The sequence below is a fragment of the Podarcis cretensis genome (assembly GCF_951804945.1).
Source record: "Podarcis cretensis genome assembly, chromosome: 3".
NCBI classification, from domain to species: domain Eukaryota; kingdom Metazoa; phylum Chordata; class Lepidosauria; order Squamata; family Lacertidae; genus Podarcis; species Podarcis cretensis.
The window spans coordinates 55,614,101-55,637,162 of record NC_137172.1 but is presented as its reverse complement, the minus strand read 5'-3'; the positions used below and the strand labels follow the sequence as shown (position 1 = coordinate 55,637,162).

Below are 23,062 nucleotides of genomic sequence, written 5' to 3'. Positions count from 1 at the left end.
GTTGAAATCTTGCAAAATATCAGAATTCATGGGTCCAGTAAAAAAAGTAAAAAAATTACAACTTAACTTATTCTCTGTCACCGTTATGATGGGCAATCTTCACTTCATAAATGCTGCGTAGAGCAATTTTCAATTGAGTGATTCAGAAAATAATTGGTATGTACGAATCAACTTTTGTGGAAGGCAACTGTCAAACACCTAGAAGAGTGAGTAATAGTTACTATTAACTTTCTTATATGTGATTCTACATAGTCTTATATGTTGAGCAGCTTTAAAAATGAAATGGAGAATATTTATGGGATGTGGAGAGAGCTCTGTAATTTAGATAGAGTTTGCTTAACTTACACCATCCTTCCTCAACCTGGTACTCTCAAGATACATTGAACCTTGGCATCAGTCATCACTAGGCATTGGCCATGTTGACTAATGAGAATTGTAGTCCAAAACAAGAGGACGCAAGAGCAGGGGAGACTGGTTTAAAGGATGTAAAGTCCTGTAAGAGGGCAGCGTTGTGTGCCTCACCAGTACTTTAATTTATCTCTTACATACAAACCTATGTTATACTGAGTCAAACCACTGCCTTTCTCATTCAGTACCATATACATTGATTGGCAGTGTAAAGGTCCTTGCTTTTGCAGCTTTGGGACTAAGTGGTTTGATCACACTGCCCTGGCGGGGAAGAGCTGCAGCTCAGTAATAGAGCATCTTCATGTACAGAAGGTCTGAGGTTCAACCCCTTGCACCTCGGAGCAGGACTGGGAAAGACCCTTGTCTGTAACCCTAAAGGCTGTGGCCAGTCAGTGCAGACTGAGGTAGGAAACCTAAGGCTGTGGACCAAATATGGCCCCCAGGTCTCTCTCTCTGGCCCTCAGGACTCTCCCCAGGGGAGGTTCTGTGGCACAAATATAAATCCTTGCGCTGACAGAACTACTTACTTGAATACCACCTATGGGCTCCAGTTCAACCTGGAAATAAGCTCAGTGAACTCAGTGTGACTTGCTTCTTCTGAGTGGGCTTGCCGATGAGTAGATAATGCCCTGAAAATTGTCTTTTCATTTCCATTTTTGGTTTCTAATGGCCCAATCCAAATAGCTTGCTGTGCCAACAAAACTGAGATACAGTGACTGCTACGCCAGGCCACAGTTCTGACCTGTGGTATGGCACCAACCCGAGAAGTTTCAAAAATTCAGTGCTGTTCCAATAAGACCTTTAGTTCAGTGTGGAGTAAAAACACCGCACAAAGCCTTTCAGTTTAGTTTAGTTTATTTTCATTTTTGTTTATTATTTACATCCTGCTTTTCTGTAGGAACAATTAAAGTTAACAATTAAAAGGATAAAAATACACCAAGGCAAGAATAAACAAAATTAAAACACTAAATCTGCTGAAAGCAGTAAAAATGACAACAGTGGAAAACATTTGGAAGAGAGCAGTTATTAAAAACTCAAATCTCTAGCTTATAGCAGGTTTAAAACTCTTTGAATAGAAGATCATGCATTAAGAATTAGGTTGAATGTTTATAAAGCACTTCCTAATCACTGAAAGACAGGCAGAGAGGGGGCCCAGCAGGTCTCCACTGAGAGGGCATTCCACAATATTGGTTCCTCACCTACTCTCGCTTGTGAACAGGACAGAGGACTGAAGGGGTGGGGAGAGTCAATACTGGGAAATGCAGTATTTGATAATGTCACATATAGCAATCCTAAGTTAGGAAAGCTGCACGTGCAGGTTGGGTTTACTGCTCCTAGCGCACTGTTTTGTAGCTACATTTGAGCAAGCTGTCCTTTGTGTTATGGCAATTCAGCATCCTAAGAATGGATGTCTGATCTTGTTACATTTCAGATTGTCTCTTCAGCTTTTATTGATAGCCCCAAGAGCCACAAACTTCATTTAAAAGTAAGATGAGAATGCCGTGGCACGTAACATATATGGCACCCATAGACTTAGTCATATTAAACTGAGAGCTTTTGATCAAATAGCTTTTATTTGATGAATATTATCCTTTTAAACAGACCAGTCATTAATTTGATGTATTAAATATGTATTTTATGCAAAACTCAATATCTCAAAGACAAAATAGTTTGGTACTATCTTAAAGGCTAACAAATGTATTATGGCATAAGCACAGGAGCCAACAACATAAGCCATACCACATTTTCTAAACTGGTAATATATGGCAGGCGTGGGGAACAGTTTGCCCTCCAGATGTTGCTGAACTACAACTCTAATCACCTGCAGTAAAAATGGCCAGGTATGATGGGAGTTGTAGCTCAGCAACATCTGGATAGCCAGATGTTTCCCAACCTGTTCTATAAAATTATCTCTTTAGGGAAGCTTGCCTGGCACTCATATTTTCCTTTTGGTGCAAGGCCAATGTTGATCTCTCAGGCTTGAAAAATAATAAAACAATATCATTTTGAGACCTTGACTTTTCCTGCCTCTGTGGTACCCCTGCATAACACAGAAATAATTTTAAGAGGTGTTTTAATAAATACAAACAATCAAAAAATAATCAGTCTTGCTCATCAGTTTGCCCGTTTGCTGTTTCAAGGGGACAAGCCAGACTGCCTCAGTGCAAAGAGAATAAGTTAAACAAACCAGTCATTAAAGATGCCAACACTTTGATAATAGTGGGGAAATGTTTCAAACCCCTTGGGCATTCTCTAGCAGACTTGAAAGCTGCCATACCTAAAAAAGAAAGTTTCAAAGAGATTCTCCAGCATGAAACTGGAATGATTGTAAAATCTGCAAATGATCATCCTTAGCCATTACCCATGAGACTAACTCACTGCGAACACCTTTTTTAGGTGCCAGTGTACACTATTTGTGTTGCATTGCCCATTCATTACCAATTAGGAATAGGCTGCTTGCTCTGATTTGATCTTCTGTTTCAGGGAGGGGGTTCAAATATATCCCCACATGCATCTGAAGAAAGTGTGAGGTGTCCATAGGGCGGCTTGGACTGGCTTTGCCTCCTACCAGTTACATACCCCAGAGCTATGCTCCTTCTGGCTACGTGCACATTCAGCGTACATGGATATATGAACACGTGTACCAACGTATGCATGTAGAATTCCACATGGGGGGCGGATTCTGATTAACCTAGAGGACACTCCCCCCCCCATGTGGAGGTGCTCTCCGTATGCACAGCTGTATGCTTGTAGGACCTTTTCTCATGTGGGCTGAATGTGTATGCCCAGCCTGGTATTTGGCTGCCTTGCACATTGGTAGTTTTTTTTTTTGGGGGGGGGAGGCTGATGGGGCAAGCAGCTGCCCTCTCAAAAAGATCATGCATTTCACTTATCTGTTGGGTTGGGCCTTATAATCTTGCTTCATGAAATGTTCTCCCTGCCTGATGCCTCTGTCTTTACCCCTTACTAACATTTTCCTTACAAAAAGTCAAGGCAGCCTACATTGCTCTTCCTTTCCCCTCGCAACAACCTTGTGTGGTAGGTTATAATTAGAGGCAGTGATAGGCCCAAGGTCACCCAGTGCCCTCTGTTGCTGAGTAGGAGTTTGAACCGGGCCCTCTGCAGTATAAGTCCAACCGCTATACTGTGATGGGAACCTTTTTGCCCCTGTGGGCCCTATGTTTATCTCCCTCCACCCCCACATGTCAACTTTGATGGGTGGGTGGGGCTACCCGCCTGCCAGTCATCTGGCATCATGATGACTTGTGCACGTGGGGAGTGGACTCTGCTTCAGCAACATGTTCCCTGCAAGGAACACAGTGGTGAAGCAGCACCCAGCAGGACTGAACCCTGCCCCTGCAGGAGGTCACGGTTGGGGGGAGGGGAATGGCTTTTCAGGCCAACTTGGACCTCCTGGTGGGCCAGAATTGGCTCACAGGCCAGAGGCTCCCCACTCATGCACTATACCATACTGGCTGCTGTGTTTTGTATAAAATACGCCAGCCAAGGATCTCACAGTCTGTGCATCTCACAAAGTACACTTCGGTCCACAAGCAGTGTGTTAGTCTTTGCTGCAACAAACTGACGGAGCTACACCTCTAGAACATATCAAATATCTCTTTTTGGGATACTATAGAAACTGTGAAACAACTTACTGTTTAATAAACAAAATCTACTGATCACAATTTGAAGGAAAGACTGTCTTTTAATATTTGTTTCATTTCCTATGTTACAGTAACACACCAGAATCAAAATAGCCTCAAAAAGTGTGTCTTTAACTCTCAGCCCTAGCAATTAAAGGTTGCCCTCATTGATTAAAATTGATCTTAAAGCTTTAGCTGATTAATCCACTGATTAAACCAATTAAAGTTTGCAGTAGTCATTCAATTATTTGATATGAGAGAGAGAGAGGAAACAGGAGGACTGGCAGCAAGTGAGTCACTGGAAAACAGTTGGGTTTTCCTTACCTATTTCCGCATGTATTTCTCGCTGGGCCACTAGTTGTGGTGATGGGCTTCCACCTTTCTGCATCAGTCCAATACTGAAATAACAGAAAAAGCTGCATGAAGCAATGCAGAATGATATAATTGTAGAGTTGGAAGGGATCCTGAGGATCATCTAGTCCAACCCCCTGTAATGCAGGAGTATGCAGCTGTCCCATACAGGGATTGAACCTGTGACCTTGGTGTTATCAGCACCATGCTCTAACCAACTGAGCTATGTATGAACATAAGAAGCTGCCTTATACGGAGTCGGACCCATTGGTCTATCTAACTTGGCATTGCCTACACCTGGGACAGCCAACCTGGTGCCCTTCAGATGTTGTTGGACTAAAACTCCCATCATCCTTTACCATTGGTTATGCTGGCTGGGGTTGATGGGAATTGTAGTCCAACAGTGTTTGGAGGGCATCCCTTTGGCAGGAGCTGTCTGGGGACATTCCCAGCCCTATGTGGGATCGTCTTCTGTGTACAAGGCAGATGCTATGCCGCTGAATTATGGTCCAAAATGGAACAAAGTAGCATGAGACGAAGTATGGAAGAACAGGAAAAGCTAACCGTTGGTGGCTATTCTGTCACCCTCTCTCCGTGGCCATTGCTTCTCCTTTAAAGGAGAGATGAGCATAGCTACTGGGAGAACTAGCTAGAGAAAGGAAAAAACTTTGCTGAGGAGCAGTAAGAGAAACAGGCGAGGAAGCAACAAATTCAGGGGTCCAGAAAACTGCCTGGGAGTAGCTAATCTTACCCCCAAATAACCCAGCTTCTGCTGCAGTGTTGACAAGAAGGACATGCATTTAAGAGTTAGTACTCCAGTTTGCTGGAGTTAATAATGGGCAACCCCTTTGGATAATGCGTTGTGTAGGAGGACGAGCCGCCAGCTTCAAAACTGCAAAGCTATTTTAAGAGTCTTTATTAAAATTGAACCATATTTCACTGGAATCCACTCCCTGGCCCTTCTGTTAAAATATCTCATTAGCACCAGTTTATCATTGGATTTTGAGCTTAATATAGTCACACACACACACACACACACACACACACACACACACGAAGTGGGTGTCCCACTGTGAGAGTCCTGAATTGCTGGTGACCCCGTAATGAGTTGCGTGTGGGTTTTTCTGGTATGTGTGTTCAGATGAATGATTATGCTTTTGTTTTGTGGGGGTGGAAAGGCGAAGGATGATGTGTTTTGACATTTGCCGTGCGTTTTCTAGGTTGAGCAATTGCTTGACATGAGCCCTTTTCCCAGGAGCCGATGAGTCTAGCTCTCCTCGCAAGGAGACTTCTTGTCGATTGCTAGAGAATATAACTCTGATTCAGACTAAGCTCTCTGCTTCTGGTAGTGATGGAGCAATGTCTCAGGGGAATACACACACACAAACTGCACGGGCTCAGGGGAATACACACACAAACTGCTCTCCAGGGTTCACACACACAAACTGCATGGGCAAATAAAGGGAAAAGTTGATCCCGAGTGCTGTGCATGCTCACACACACCTGAGCTCTGTCTTACACGTTGGGAAGGCTGCAAATACACATTTCACTTTTTTTATTTTCTAATTCAGACAGGGTGAACAGATGGGCAGCCAGCCATGGGGTTTTTTTTGTTTTGGTTTTTTTAAACACATCTCTCCTTGAGAGGTGCAGTGAGAGAGCTGTAGTAGTTAGAGAACTGGATTCAGACCTTGGAGACAAGCATTCAAATCCTCACTCAGCCATTAAGCTCACTGGGTGACGTTGTCCCAGTCTTTCAGTCCAGCCTAACTCCCAGGGTTGTTGTGAGGATAACAGTGGAGAGGATGGAGAACCATGTATGCCATCTTGAGATTCTGAGAGGAAAGGTGGGGTCGTAATGTAGCATTAAATACCGTATTTTTCACCCCATAGGACGCATCTAGTTTTTTGGGGGGGAAATAAAGGAAAAAATTTTTTCCTTTATTTCCCCCCCAAAACCAGGTCGGGGAAAACGAACCAGGTCGGGGAACAGTGGGATGGCGGCACTGCGCCTCCTTGCTGTCCCCCGAGCTTGTGGGGCTGACCGATGTCTGTCTGGCGCGCGGGGCGCTCTGCTTCAGGGTGCGCCGGGCGGAAGGCTGCTATCTGCAGTGTGGGGAGCCATGCGGGGAACTCCTGCAGGGCTCCAACACGCTGCGGATGTCTGCCCGGCGTGAGGGCTCTTCAGGGCGCCCCTCGTGCCAGGCGGCAGGCTGTTATCCGCAGCGTAGGGCTATCCACCTAGGCTGCGGATGTGTTCCCGAAGCGCCGGGCGTTCTGCTTTCAGCGCGCCCGGCGCTCCGGGAAACAAGCTGCCGCAGGGCTGCCTAAGCTGCGGGTGTCTTCCTCAAGCCTGGAGAGCGAGAGGGGTCGATGCGCACCGACCCCTCTCGCTCTCCAAGCTTCAGCGAAAGCCTGCATTCGCCCCATAGGACACACCCAGGTTTCCCCTTCATTTTTGGAGGGGAAAAAGTGCGTCCTATAGGGCGAAAAATACGGTAAATAAAAGTAAGATATACTGCCTATACAGTTGTAACTTGGAAGTCAAATGGAATCCGTTCCGGAAGTCCGTTTGACTTCCAAAACGTTCGAAAACCGAAGCACAGCTTCTAATTGGTTGCAGGAAGCTCCTGCAGCCAATCGGAAGCAACGGAAGCCCCGTCGGACATTCAGCTTCCAAAAATAGTTTGCAAACCGAAACAGTCACTTCTGGGTTTATGCCGTCTGGGAGCCAAAACGTTCGAGAACTAAGCTGTTCAAAAACCAAGGTACAACTATATTGGGTTTATTTGGGGTCCAGCAAGTTTGTTTTGAGAGCTCTTACTGTGCAGTCTAGAAGGGAGGTCATCATAACATTTATTTTTTTTTAAAAAAATAACTTTTATTAAAGATTTCTTAGTTTACAAAAATATGTGCATTACCTCTTTTTCAAGTTGCTTTTTCTACACATCAGTTTCATTTGTTGTGAGACATTAGTGTCGCATGCAGTATAAGTTTGGGAAGAAAAGAGGGGTAGGGTGGGGGTGGGGTGGAGTGGGGATGCTTCTCTTCTTCCACTTAGTGTATGGCCATACCTTTTCTGACACCTCCTTTAGCTATTGTTTCTAGAAGACCTGGGAGGGAATAATTGTAGTATTGGTGTCGTTTACAGTGGGTGTGAGCAGAAGTGCTTTTGGTAGATCTCTGGGTGATTGGAAGCAATTTGAAGGGTTCCGATTCTTGACAATAGCAAAAGGCTTCCCTCTCTTCTAAATTAGGCTGCTGAGATGAAGAAATCTTGGGAGGGGGAAACCAGGACTGTGAGCTCAGTCTTGTTACTGAAATTTTTTTTCTAAGCACCCTGTTCCTTCATTCTATGAGTGTGTTGCCTTTCCCAACCAATGTTTTGTTCACCTGGCTCAGGCTGGTGGGCTTTTAGTTTTAATAAAATAGGTTGGGAACTGCCCTGAGATCTACAGATAAAGGGTGGAAGGCTAAAAGAAAGAAAGAAAGAAAGAAAGAAAGAAAGAAAGAAAGAAAGAAAGAACCCACAAGCCTAAAGTTGCCCCCCCCCACTTTTTAAAGGATATCCATTATGCCAAGCTTTTTCTCTCTGTAGTTAACATTACTTTAAAAAACCCCTAGTACAACTACATTCAAATGTATTTCTCTGCGGAGCAGTAACAAATGCATTCTATCCCTTTTGGTATTTCATTAGATTCTTCTTTTTAAAAAAATAATATTTATTACTTTTAAAACTTACAATAAAGAAGAAAAAGAAAAGAAAAAAAGAAGAAGCAAAAGAAAGAAAAAAAACAATACAATACAATATATAAACAGTACACAACGCAACATTAACACATTAGACTAAACAAAACAAAGCAAAAACAATTTAAAAACATACATCATACTATTTCAATGCCTTATCTTTCATTCCCTTGTTTCATCGGCCTCCTCTCACCTCCCTTTTTGTATTCCACTTCTATTAATTGTTTCAGCAATTCCTTTCCATCTTTCTATATTTTCTGTCATATAATTATCTTAACTTATTTTAACCTTATTTTCCATCAATACTATAATACTTATTTATGCTTAACTCCTTATAACATTTCTACTAAAGCCTTATAATTTCATTCCAACATTTTTCTGACACTCATTAATTTTACAGTATTTCTATAAATAAACTTTAAACTTTTTCCAATCTTCTTCCACCGTCTCTTCTCCCTGGTCTCGGATTCTGCCAGTCATTTCCGTCAATTCCATATAGTCCATCAACCTGGTGATCTTCTGTCCGAGGCTCTTAACTCTTTTCCAAGTCCCTTCTGCAGGTCTTCTTCATATTTATACATGCACTTTACTTTGTCTTCTGCTGATCTTGTTCTTAATTTCCTTCCTTTGATGCTGAAGAGTAGATCTCGGGGAAGCTCCGACCTAGCAATGTTTTTATTCCTTCTCAACAGGTCAGCCAAATCTCTGTAATTAAAACTAAAATCCAAAAGATATTTCAGGACGTGTTTCAAAATCCCTCCAAATCTGAAAGTCCCCACAACTCCAATCTCCTCCTGACCCAGGTCCAGGTCCCAAAGGTCAGTAAATCCCTGCATGAGGTGATCTATCCAACTTTCCTTCTCCAGTCCAAGCAGGGCTCCAATCCTCAAAATCTGACTTTCTCTGAATTCAGTCATAGAAGGCAACAACTTATAGTCATCAAATTGCCTCTGTAAGGCTGGGGCTCTCTCCCTCTCCACTTGTATTACTTTAGGTTCAACAACAACAACTTTCTCCCTCGCCTTCTCCACAGTTTGCCATGTCAAAGTAGATTCCTGTATCGATTCCTGAATGGTTTCTGTATAGATGTTCACTTTGTGTCCCAAATTAGTCACTTTTTGTCCCAAGTTATCAATTTTGATAGTCATCAGATCCGTCTTCTTGTGGAGCTGTTCCAATGAATCACTTATCTTACATAATGCAATCACTCTTGCTTCTTCTGTCGACATTCTTAACCTATCCAAGGTCAATCCCTGGTTCTCACGGTTTTTTATCTTGCAGCTGGAGATTCCACCAGCTCAACTCTTGTAACAGTTTCAAAGGCTCCCTCTAGAGGGAAACAATTTCTATTTGTATCAATCCTTTTAAGCACAGTTCAAGCAATAAAATTAGTTTCAATTTTCAGTTACTTTTACTCCTTTTTAAACGTAGAGGGGAGACAATGGAAACAATGTATTTCTCTTATTTAACTAGCTGTCAAGATACGTTTTATTCACAGTTAATGAACTTTCCCAAAACGTCAGTCTTACTAGCAGCCCGTTTCCAGGTTCAGAGCGGTGGTAATTTAACTTTCTTCACTCTCTCCTGCAGGCTTATGCGATCCCAAATTTCCCCCCCTCTTCTCCTGCTTCCAAGGGGGGTTTAATGATTTTAGCCGATGGAAGTTTAATCCTTTACAGAGGACTTTCCAAGACTTTAGCTTGCAAGCTCTTTGCTTCAATCTATTTACAAAAGGGGAAGGCGGACTTCCTGTTTGAAACCTCCCCGTTTCGGTGCCAAATTAAGACGTTTAAAAATCCAATTTTCCGTTCTACTCACGGGTAGTTGTTTAGGATCAAATTGTCCACAGGAAAAAGCGCTCTCTGGCAACAGCAGTGCGGCTTCACTCCGTGAAAGAAGCAGTCAATTCAAAGCACTGCGCCGCTCACCCCACGTCGCTCCGGATCCCCGAAACCGGGTCTCCCTGCGAGTAGGGGAGGCGCAAAAGGTGCCAGCCGAATCCCACGTTCACAGACTTCTCCCGCCTGTGATTTTTAGTGGGTTCCGTCTTCGCCATGGCGGCCAGACCCTGATTTCCACGGAGCAAATTCCTCCCGATCAGAGGAATTCTGCCATTGTCGGAGGCGCCAACCCGGAAGTCTTGGTATTTCATTAGATTCTCAGAATCAGTGAGTACATAGTACATCACCTCTCTAGAGTTGTATCAGGCCACTGTTGTTCTGTAGGAGCATTCAAGCTGTGGGTCAGCTTGTTATGAGCTTAGACATATCATCGTTCTACCCGGACACTGAGGTCCAGCACCGAGGGCCTTCTGGCGGTTCCCTCACTGCGAGAAGCCAAGTTACAGGGAACCAGGCAGAGGGCCTTCTCGGTAGTGGCGCCCTCCCTGTGGAACGCCCTCCCACCAGATGTCAAAGAGAACAACAACTACCAGACTTTTAGAAGACATCTGAAGGCAGCCCTCTATAGGGAAGCTTTTAATGTTTGATGTATCACAGTATTTTAAGATTCTTTTGGAAGCCGCCCAGAGTGGCTGGGGAAGCCCAGCCAGATGGGCGGGGTATTATTATTATTATTATTATTATTATTATTATTATAGACAGGGTTGCTGACTTATAAAAAGATGCTTAGTACATGAATTGCTTTTCTTTTGATGGGAAGCACTGAAATACATTGGACTGAAAGACATAGTCTAAAGCCAACGTTCTCGGACAAAGATGCAAAACAAAGCAGGCTTTGTCCAATGACAAACATCATTTTACCAGCCCACATGCCCACATTTATTAGTCATTGACTAGATGGATTTAAAAGGGGATTAGACAAATTCATGATGGAGAGGGCTATCCATGGCTCCAAGCCTTGATGGCTGTGCTCTGCCTCCAGCACTGCTTCTGAATGCCAATTGGTGGAAACCACAGGAGGGGAGAGTATTCATGTGCTCAAATCCTGCTTGCTGGTTTCCCACAGGCATCTGGTTGGCCACTGTGAGAACAGGCTGCTGGACTAGATGAGCCGTTGACCAGATCCAGCAGGCTTTTCTTATTTTCTTATAACAACCAACTCTTTCAATTTACATAAACCTCCCAGTTCGCCTGGCAGTAGGTGCTTATTAGTCAAAACAGCCGACCAGGTGAGTTGCTCTTCCCGAACCTGAACAAAGCATGAGCACAGGGATACAATTTGCTTTCGCTTGGATGTTAAGCGAGGGCTTTGTCAAGTAAAGTGATGTGTGAAAAATGTACTTGCGTCAAGTGGCAGCCTTAGAACAAGGCAGCTGCTGCTTACCGTGCCTGTTTGTTTGGGCTAGGATTTCAATTATATGTCAAGGGCATCTAAAGCTTGGACTCTTTCATATTGCAATCAAAATAATAGCTCCCAAAGTGTGGTGTATCTTCTGCATACAAGGAAAGAAAGGCAGAAGAAACCTCTGCTCCCTCTTGCAGGCCTTTGAATAGCGATGGGATGGTAAAACCATTTAGTGGCTGAGCTCCTGATACTGCACACTGTTTCCTTTATCTCATCTGCCGCATACCCTTGTACTCTGTATTATTTAATCCCGAACAAGTAGCACTTCTAGATCAGTACTCACAACTGGTAGACTTTAAAAATGCTGCCTTGCTCTCCATTATAAATAAATCAAAGGGGCTTGCAAGGTTCCCAAAATATATAAAACCTAATAAATATAACAAACCCAAAATATCTGAGGTCAATATTGTATTATAAAACCAAGAGCAGGTTAAAATGATGAGAGTTGTTTGGCAGTGGAACAGTCTACCTATCTCAAGAGGTATAGTGGGTTTTTTGTCACTGGAGGTATTCAGGCTGAGGCCAAATCGGTCAGAGGTACTGTATTTGCATCCTGCACAACAGATCCTGTGCCAAGCAGAGGTTGGTCCAGATGACATCAAAGGTTACACTCAGCTCTTTGATTTTATGAAAACAATTCCACATAAAAGCAGGGATGCAAAAACTCCAATCTGCATTGACCCGGCTTAGCATGAATGTGCGAGTGTGCAGGTTTCTGGGGAGGAGATTGTGGCTGCTTTGCTCTTCCTCCAGTCGTGCTGCTGTGAGCTAAGCTATGGTTTGGCTTAGCATGGCCTCTGAACCCAGACTCATGGTTTGTATTGCTCTACCTTTCTGGTTTACAGCTTATGGTTTGTCAGGGACAGGCTAGTGCAAACCATGGCTTAGTTAGCAGCAGCAAGTCCAAAGGAGGAACAAAGTGAGTCTCTTGAGGAGACTGCATGTCTTCCATACTCACACTGATGTCTTGGTTTGGCTTAGCATTGTGTGAAAAATGAACTATTACCGGGTAAATGCTTGGAGAATGAAAAGCTCTTAAAAGCCCATCTAAAGCTTTCAGAACAGAGAGCAAACCACATCTCTGGATGGCAGGAGTTCCATTCCCCGTGTGCTGTAGTAAAAATGGTTGCTCTCACTTATGCAGATTAGAATTTCATTAAAAACAAAGGGAGAATTTCTCAATAGAGGAAAGACAGGGCAGTGACCACAAAGATGCAATGCCATGAGAATTCTATTCAGACTAATTAAAAGTTGGTACCTTTTTAATGAGGTATTATATCTTGTGCAAGAAAAGCAGGTACTTGTCAGTGGTCTAACACAATGTTGTTGTTGTTTAGTCATTTAGTTGTGTCCAACTCTTCATGACCCCCTGGACCAGAGCACGCCAGGCACTCCTGTCTTCCACTGCCTCCCGCAGTTTGGTCAAACTCATGCTGGTAGCTTCGAGAACACTATCCAACCATCTCGTCCTCTGTCATCTCCTTCTCCTTGTGCCCTCCATCTTTCCCAACATCAGGGTCTTTTCCAGGGAGTCTTCTCTTCACATGAGGTGGCCAAAGTATTGAAGCCTCAGCTTCAGGATCTGTCCTTCGAGTGAGCACTCAGGGCTGGTTTCCTTAAGAATGGACAGGTTTGATCTTGCAATCCATGGGACTCTCAATAGTCTCCTCCAGCACCATCATTCAAAAGTAGGTCTAATATAATACTGCGTGCCAAATCCTAGTATGTTTATTAGTAGAAGGTAATGCAGAAAACTACCATTCTTGGAAAGTGCTAAATGTTGCCAAAATTGTATTTAGTTTTTATACCCCCAAATCTAGAGCAAAACCCTCTTTTAAAACCAACTTACAAATCAACATTTAAATTCTTTCTTAAAAAGACTTACCTAAAATTAGAGGAGGCTAGAGCTAGATGTTACAAGTTTGAGGGTAGAGTTCGCTCACATCTACTTGAGCTGCTGCTCACTGAGCAAGTCTAATGGCAAAGTTGGAAAGCCAGTTACTCCCAGTATAGTAGTGTCAAGGGAAGAACAGAAACTGAATTAAGATCCAAAAGCGAAGAGAGAACAATTAGACAGTAAGGGAATGAATACAAGGGCGAAAGCCTAGAAACGCCAAAAGGGAGGAGTGTCGGGAAAGCAGAGAAGCTGAAGGTTTTGATATTGATGGGTTTTTAAGAGCAATCTTTGAACAGGCAGGAACAGCAAGAGAAGAACAAGAGCCTTAGGAACAGCAGGGCAGCCTCTAGCTTATCTCCCCCAGCATTTATACTGGGTGATGCCAGGCCTAGCAGGGTTGCCTCTAACCAGGTTGTCGCAGTCTTCTGTTGCCTGTTTATTACCTTGACTGAGTCCTGAAAGACCTCCTCCCTGCCTTGCAGGACCTGACCTGAGAGGGTGGGGCCCTGACTGACTCCAGCTACAAAAGCAGAGGCTGCTGAACAGAATCTTGGACTGGGGTACTATTTAGAGGGGGTTGTTGCTGTTAATTTTTTGTATTTTTATTTTGGCTATTACGATTTATGTAGACATTGTTAAATTTCGTTGTCTGCTTTCTGATGTTTTGTTTATTGTTGAAGACTACTTTTGGTATATTTGTAGCTATGTAAGTTTTTCTAAGTTGCAAGCTGCCTTGAGCATGGTTTTATTTTTGCACAGGTGGCATACAAATAAAATGATTGATTGATTACTTAAAGAGGGCAATTGTTCCTCCATGCTCCACAGTGACAGCATGTTGGGCCACAAAGCCCAGGTTCCTTTTACACATTCCTTTTACATTCCATTTACAGCTGAACTAGTTGGATTGGGCAGAACTATAGCTGCATGTCCTTTTGCTTCTGACCTTAGTTGACAATAGGTTTGAAAGGTGTTAATATGAAGAACCTGTCCTAGGTATGCTTAGAACACCAGAATCCATAGAGCTATGTCATAAATCTAATAAGAATGAAAATCAAAGCTTAATATTAGGAACTGAAAGTAGAACATACAGTGAAGGAAGTAATTGCTTCAGCAATTGTATACATCGCTTGAGCAATTGTGAGAGAATTATGCCCCAAACCCTGTTTTCTGGCTATTGATAAATAAATACATCGTCTGACACGCTTTGTAGTTAGAATGAAGCAAAATTGATCATTCATTGGAAAGAGTGGATACATGCACATACATGGAGTAAACAGAAATGGTATATCTGTCACTCTTGAGTAATAAAATTTGCCTTTTAGGATGATTCAAGCAAACAGATGTATTTAGGGACTGCTTTCCTAATGTATCTCGGGCGTGGGGGTGGGGGAGAAAGGCTGTTTTAATACCAGCTGTACTATCTGGTGTATGTTTTCCTGTGAAAGGAACATGCATCCAAGTGTTGGGAAAAAAAGTCGGAAGAGCTTTCTCGCAAGTGGCATTAGGTACTTAGAGTAACCTCCTATCTCTCAAGTTTATAGCTTACATCTGCCTACGTTGCTTCATCTAGAGAGGCACCTGGGAAAACTCTGTAACCATTGCCTTAGGTTCTGACCCAGAGCTCTTTCACCCATAGCTTCCCCAAGATTCAAGATTCTTGGCAATATATAGCAGCTTCCAGGAAATCCCTCGGTAATTGATATACATCCCTAATTACCCAATTCTAAATGGCTGGTGAATAATCCTTTCTTGGGCATGTCAAGGCCTATGCTGTGCACCAGCTATCTTGTTCCAGATGTTATGAAGCAGCATATTGAAGGTTTCAATTGATTTCCCTTATTTTCTTTAGTTCTGTGTTGTTTGCTCCCCCCGCTCCTTATTTCTAGGAAAGCTGTGAAAAAAGGGTACTTTGCTCTTAGGGTCTGCAGCAAGAAATTGTGTTTTTTTGTGTATGTGTTGTACAAAAGCAGAGGCTACAATTGTGTAATGGTCTATTGTGGAAGGCCCATTCTCTTGCGGTAGGTTGCCCTTTAAAAGGTACTTTGTGTAGCAGGTGGTTTAGGAGATGGTGAGGAGATTCTAAGAAATGGGAGTTGAAGAGATTCAGAGAAGGAGGCTTGAACATTTGAAAGAGGAAAAGAGGGCGGATGAGGCGACAGAGAGAATTAGCAAAAAGAATCATCCAGAGCCTGAGAGAGCAGGAGAAAAATGAAACCACCTAACCTGGTAGCATTTATCCAGCAGCAGCTTCACCGTCTGGGAGTCTGAATTTTATTGAGATTCATCCCTCCTTTTTGGATTAAGGTTAAATACTTGCCTTAAATTGTATTTTACCAGAGTTGTTTCCCTTTCTCCCCCCTCCCCCTGCCTCAGCTTATTAAGTAAATCCAGCTGTTACTTTCCCATTTTAGTGAGTTGACTGCTAGTTTCCTCCTGTATACGTTCTGGAAGTGAAGGGACTGGAAGTGCCAGGTGCTAATTTGGGGCCTTGGCATTATGTCTCTTTACATAGTTTTGAAGCGAAATACCTAGGATCCATAGTTCCCTTGCCCCCAAACAAATTAGTTCCTTGTAAGGAACTTGGGTCATGGCTGTTCATTTGTTTCTACAAATAAATAAGAAATTCTCACTGTCACATTCTGCCTTGAAATACCAGATTCTGAACATGCTGTGAGTGGCTGGAATACTGCCTGGGCAATATGGAGTGCTTCTCCTTTCTCCAGGGTTGGGGATATTTTGTCACTGATTGTTGAATATCTTCCTTCTGCCATTCCTATGTTCTCTCTCTTTCCCCCAATCTCTCTTGCTTCAGATGGCAGAATAAAAGTATTCTCTAAACTGAAAGAGATTCCTAATTCAAGGTCCCTTGCCCAGCCTTGTGATAGGGTCTGCATCAGATAAACCGATGATTCTCTGCGTATGTCTGCATGCCTTTCCTGTCCCCTGCTTTGCACTGGTGATCAGGGATACAATATTCTTTGGCAAGGCTGCTGCTGCTGCTGTACATTATTGGTTAGCAAAAAGTCTGATTAGCAATGATGGTGCCAGTTGTAGGCTGCCAGCTGTGAAGTAGTCGGGGCTGAAATGCCATGTGGGGTTTCAGCAGCCACTTTTTATGGCTATGGCTGAGAAACAAGGCTCCTTTTCATTTTATATGAGTAACAATCCCCTGGAATATGATCCTGGGATATTAATGCTGTGCATTAAATATGATTAGGGAACTCTCCTGTCTTCAACAGTCTCTTGAATTGCTGCATATTGTTACTGTGCCATTAATGTGATTCATCAGCTTTGAAACAGCTTGTCCGTTGCAAAGGAATTATGTGAATGTATTAACTTGGTAAAGCTTTTTGAAGTTCTGCTGGCAATAATCAATATGAAGCCATGCCCAAGGCTTTTAAGGCAATTTGGCCATGTTCTTTTCTCTAGGCTGAATTGCTTTTTCCCATGGAAGTATTAGTGAAGAGATAAGAAGAGATAACATTCTTGCATTTAGCGGGTGACAAGAGCGCCAGCTGCACGGCAGTAATGCAATAACTTAGATGCAAAGTCCTCAACATCAACAGGTGTGTATGTTTCCCCTTCACATGAGGCTTAGAAAGCATGGAAATTCTTCACCACTCGCCTACTATTCACCCATGGACCAATTCCTGAGAAATCATTTGACATCTTTCACCACCACGGTTGCATTCATATCTTTTTCTTGTTGGTGTCTTGCAGTGCAGTTGTTTCTCCAGTTTTTAGGAAATGTTAGCGCTTTGGACACAACTGCAGAACAAAGCTTTCAGATGGGAGCACACTACTATTTCTTCGAGTCTTGAAGTGCAGCTTTTGATGTGGCCGGTGACAGCATGCAACCCTGCTTCTTTGTCATCTCCCAGCGCTTCTATCATTGCCTTCCCCACTCTCCATTCAACTTGCCAGTGTAATCGACAAGGTGTGTGTAGCAGGTGGGGAGGGAGGTACAGTGGTACCTCAGATTACATACACTTCAGGTTACATACGCTTCAGGTTACAGACTCCGCTAACCCAGAAATAGTACCTCGGGTTAAGAACTTTGCTTCAGGATAAGAACAGAAATCGTGCTCCGGTGGCGTGGCAGCAGCAGGAGGCCCCATTAGCTAAAGTGGTGCTTCAGGTAAAGAACAGTTTCAGGTTAAGAACGGACCTCCAGAACAAATTAAGTTCTTAACCCGAGGTACCACTGTATGTCAGTTTCACAACTGCCTTGTTGGCTTCACAGTGATAGGGCACTCAAATTTCCATTTAAAAACAAGTCCCCTCTTTAGAACAGCAGCAGTGGTGGTGCAATTAATGTAATTTTGTCTTCTCTTTGGTGAATCCCATTTGTTTCTTGTGCTGGCTGGCAGAGGAACAGATTTAAAGAGATTGCAGTGCTGGAAAGGGTTCAGAAAAGGGCAACTGAAATGATTGAGGGGATGCAACATCTCCTGTATGAGGAAACACTATAATATTTGGGCTTCTTTAATTTAGAGAGAAGGCAACTGAAATGGGATATGATAGAGGTGTATAAAAATATGCATGGTATATTTTTCCCATGGAAGTATTAGCAAACAGAATGTGGGCAGAGAAAAACCCCCCCCCCCCGTTTTGTAATGCTTAGAACTCAAGGACATCCAGTGAATAATCCATCATCACTACCACCATCATTTATTCAATTTATGTATCACCCTTTATCAAAAGCTCTCAGGGCAGTGTACAACATTAGAAACACATTACAAAACATCAGTGGTAAAAACATAGCAAAATGCATGCTGACAGACAGCCTAACAGTAAAATAATAATCATAACCGTCCTCTCCCCCACACTTATACAGGACATAGATTATTTAATAGCCATAGGTTATCAACAGTGCTTTTGCCTGGCATCTGAAGACATGTAATGATGGTGCCAGATGAGCCTCTCCAGGGAGAGCATTCCACAATTGGGGAGCCACCACAGAAGAGGCTCATCCTCTTGTTGCCACCCTCTGAACCTCTCGGAGCGGACCCATAGAGAAGAGCCTCAGATGACAAGTGCAGAGTCCAGGTTGGTTTGTATGGGGAGTGGCAATCCTCAAGGTATTGAAGTGCTGAGCTATGTTAAGTGCAACACCAGCACTTTGAATTGGGCCCAGAAACTAATTGGCAGCCAGTGCAGTTGTGCCAGGATTTGCACCAGCTGAAGTTTCTGAACTGTCTTCAGAGGCAGCCCCATGTATAATGCATTACAGTAATCCAACCTAGATGTTACCAGAACATAAGCCACAGAAGTTAGGCTATCCCTGTCCAAATAGGGGCGTAGTTGGGCCACCAGTTGAAGCTGACAGAAGGCACTGCTGCCACTGAGGTCACCGGGGCCTCAAGTGACAGTAGTGGATCCAGAAGCACCCCCAAGCTACGTACTTGCTCCTTAAGAGGGAGTGTGACCCCCTCAAGAGCAGGCAATCTTCCACGCATCCAGCCTAGGGAATGATCCATTCACAGTGCCTCAGTCTTATCTGGATTGAGCTTCAGTTTACTGTCTCTCATCCAGTCCATTACCAAGGCAAGACAAACAGTCCAGGCTGTAACTCTGGTGTAGTTTTAGTTCAGATCAGACTCCCACTCTTTCTTTTAATTATGGACAGATTACATTTACATGGGGACTAAGTAATGCACAATTAGCACTGAACAGGACTGGGATTAGTGCAGGCTTCCTCAACCTCGGCCCTCCAGATGTTTTGGGACTACAATTCCCATGATCCTTGACCACTGGTCCTGCTAGCTAGGGCTCATGGGACTTCTGGGCCAAAAACATCTGGAGGGCTGAGGTTGAGGAAGCCTGGATTAGTGCTACCGTAGTGTTAAAAAACATCAGCTGTTGCTTGGAAGCACCTCTGCTTGTGCATTCTCCCCTGTCACTTCTGCAACAAGGTTTTGAAGGTTGGAGATGTTGCAAAAGGCTGCACAGCTTATTAACCGTCTGTTGTGGTTTACCAGGTGCTTAAATTTCTAAAGAGGAAAAGTAAAGTCAAGACAAGAATATCAAGCAACTAGGCCTTTATCTTTAGCAATGAAGATGGAGAAGCCTTTAACCTTTATTTGACCATTGCAAAAGTCATTGTTTATCCTAGAATTAGTAGCAACGCCTTTATCCTCTACCCTGATATAGCTACATATCTCCAGTGCTGGCATTGCATCTGAACGGATTCCAGTCCCGATAGCCATTGTATATAATAAGGCTGCTCTAGGTTTCTCACATACATGGTGTGGTCCTGCCTCCTTTTTTTATATATCCTGGGAGATGAAATAAGTCCATGTAGACCAGTAGACTAGATAGGGAAGTACCTTTGTGGCCAGCTGGGGAACACTGAAGAGCAGAGTCCACATGGCTTATAAACTGAAGGTGCCCTATCTTCGTCATATATTAAGGAAAGGAAAGGAAATAACTTGTGATAGTCATTCAAATAACTCTGATGGTCCTCTTCGAATAGGTAGTTTTTGTCTTTGTTAATTGATTTAATTAATTGATCCACACCTGGCGTGGCCTGGCGTGCTCTGGTCCATGGGGTCACAAAGAGTCGGACACGACTAAACGACTAAACAACAACAATTGATTTGGTCACTGCCCTGTAAAGATATGATGATGGCAAGATCTCTGAGCTTTCACAGGCTACAAAGGCATCTGAGCTACAGCTGTCCTGATTACACAACTCAGGTCTGAAATATTGGCCTTGTTCAGTTTCCTTTTCTTAGACAAAAAAATCTGACCTGCTCCTCATTCTGATGGACACAATCATGAAAAAATCATTTGTATAGTAAGTAGTAGGTACGATGAAGCCTGCTCAAATACCCCATTAACATACACAGGTATAGTAAAATTTATCCACCTAGCATCTGCCCAATCAACATCAGCTGTGTGAAATGCAGAGCATAATGTTCACCAACTGGCTACATGACTGTTAACCAAGACTTGAAATGCAGCTGTGATATGGCCATGGCTCTCAGTTCTTTGTTGTTTGTCACTTTGAGGCCTCAGAAAGTACTTTGCCTTAATTCTTAATCATGATTTCACAGCTCAAGAGCTTGATGTACAAGATGGTATTAAACCTTGCTGGTAGTTTCCCCCTTTTCTTTTTTAATCCATTATGCGCTTCACATCTCTTTGCATGTGTCATAAATTGATATAAATAACACATGTTATTAATTCAGAAGGAAATTGCCCAAATAAATCAGGCAGCTTGGAACAACATGGAATACTGGTTAAACAATTGGGCATATTTTGTGTCTCTGTACAAGATGTGTTGAGGTGAAATTGGTTTTTCAATTTGTTTCCTCTAATGGATGAAACCCAGTTAAAGCAACCAAACCAAGCTGTATGTAGCATTATCAGCTTCTTATTCAAGCTGATCAAATCCCAAGTTCCTCATAAAAAGAGCACTCCTCAACAATATGTTACAGTATTATACTAAAACAAACCTGCAGTTTGAACTCTATGTATTCCATACTAAATTAGATCATACAAAGATTTACCCATCCAAAAACAAATTTAGATAGCCAAGGGGGCCCTAAACTGATACATTCAAAGTAAATTGCGATGGTGCATGTTCCCTGGAAGCAAGCAGCATTTACAGTGGTACCTTGGGTTACAAACACCTCGGGTTACAAACACTTCAGGTTACAGACTCCGCTAACCTGGAAGTAGTACCTCGGGTTAAGAACTTTACCTCAGGATGAGAACAGAAATCGCACGGCAGCAGCGGGAGACCCCATTAGCTAAAGTGGTACCTCAGGTTAAGAACGGTTTCAGGTTAAGAATGGACCTCCGGAACAAATTAGGTTCGTAACCAGGGGTACCACTGTACTTGGAAGCTCCAGTTGCTTTGGCGGGGGGGGGGGGGGGGAGAGAGAGAGGGGGGGGGGAGAGAAGAGAAAGCAACTTTTAAAAGTAGGATCACAAATTTTGCTTCCTTTCCTCCAGTCTTTGAGGAAGACTAGTCAAAGGAAAAGCACATAAATGCCTTTGCTTTTGTAGACTTCCACAACTGATTGAGTGAGAGATAATGCATAGATTCTTCCCTCTCCTCTCCTCCCACTTGTCTTTGGGGAACCTCAGATTTTCTCAGAGCCTCTTGATTAGAAGTAGGAGGCATTGAGAAAGACTCTGGAATAGTACTATTTATTTATTTATTTATTTTATTTATATACTGCCCTTCATCCAAGAATCACAGGACAGTTTACAACAAAAAGCATTCTCAGAAGTAGACAGTCTTGTGGAGAGAGCACTCAGTGTACAGTGCATGGTTGTGGAGTTGTATCATCCATAATACTTTACTGGTTTTAAATGCCGCACTAGTGGGGCTTTTCTGTGTGCAGTGTGATTGTAGCTATGCACGCTTGCCAAGTCCAGATCTGCCAAGTCCAAAAGTTAGGTAGTATATTCACTTCCATGCATTATCTCTGTGCAATGTAGGCAAAAGCATTATTCATTTTGTAAAAAGATATCTTACAGTATAAGACTATTTCTGCTGAGGAAATTCTGCCTTGTTCTGCGTAACCAGAAAATTGAATATTTTGCATACGCTTTTGCTTTCAGATTCTTCTGTGTAGGAAATACTGCTGGTTTCATGTACTATGATTGGAAAGTATCTTCTTTTTACTGGCCCTAAAGTGTTATAAATTGAATATCCTTCCCTGTTGAAGGACGGGTTTTTAACGTCTTCTCTGTGTAAAGCAACTGTGCAAGTAATATTTAAGGATCTTTTTCTTTACTTTCTTTTAATGCAATAAATGCACATTTCCCCTTATATGTTGTACATGGTATGGCCAGTTTCCCTAAGAGTAGCACTTTTGTCATGGAGATACAGTATTCTATTTTCTGAGTGTGCAATGTATATCTTGTATGGGGGACAGGGGAGGGGGACATGATATTCCTGACCTAGTTCATAAATTAGTATCATGTTTGCTCTATGGACTGTGGTACCAACAGGATATTGTTTGTGATGACATTGTTACCAAATATTTGGTACTTTTTATTTATTATTTATTTGAAGGCCATGTGCAGGGAGGGGCATAGCAGCTTTATTCTTGTACAACCAAGCTATCACCTCATTTTTTATTTTTTTTAATGTGTGGGTGAGATACCGTCATGTAGTCACAGAAAATCCTCATAAGGATGATTGTATCAGATGTAATATTCTTCATGTTATCAGAGCATCTTTGTTTATTTTGAAGCCTCCAGAAGACCTCAGTACTTACATTTATATGAAATGTGGGCTTGGAGAAACAGGAGAAGGCTCCTGGAATGTTAATAAGCAAAATCAGCCATCTCCTATCAGGTCATATAGGCCAGAGAGGCTGATTAGAAGGTTTTAATCAGCAAAGTGGATGTCAACAGGGTTGGTATTCTAAAATTAGGAACTGATTACTTGCAGCTGACATGGCCACATGTCATTATTTAAAATCTAGTTTCTTCACATCTGCCTTCACAGTAATATACATTGCCACCCATAGGCTGTTGCTGAGGAGAAGCCTCTTAATGAGCCTAAAAGTATACAGAAACCTTTATTGGCCAGTTTCCCTGGCCAGTTTCCCTTTATTTGCCTGCACAGACATCCAGAAAAAGGGGGTTCTCTTTTACCCTGGAGACCAAAATGGACGAACAGTTGCTTAAGAGCTGGCCCTGGTGAAAAAGGGGAGGTGAAAGGAAGAAAGTGAAGGTGGGTCTG

The 23,062-nt window shown here is 42.8% G+C and overlaps 1 protein-coding gene across 3 annotated transcripts in view; it reads left to right on the top strand.

The window, feature by feature from the left end:
• TULP4 (TUB like protein 4) overlaps positions 1-23,062 on the top strand; it is a 103,316-nt gene that overhangs the window by 4,129 nt on the left and 76,125 nt on the right. The gene's annotated exons all lie outside the window — the stretch shown is intronic.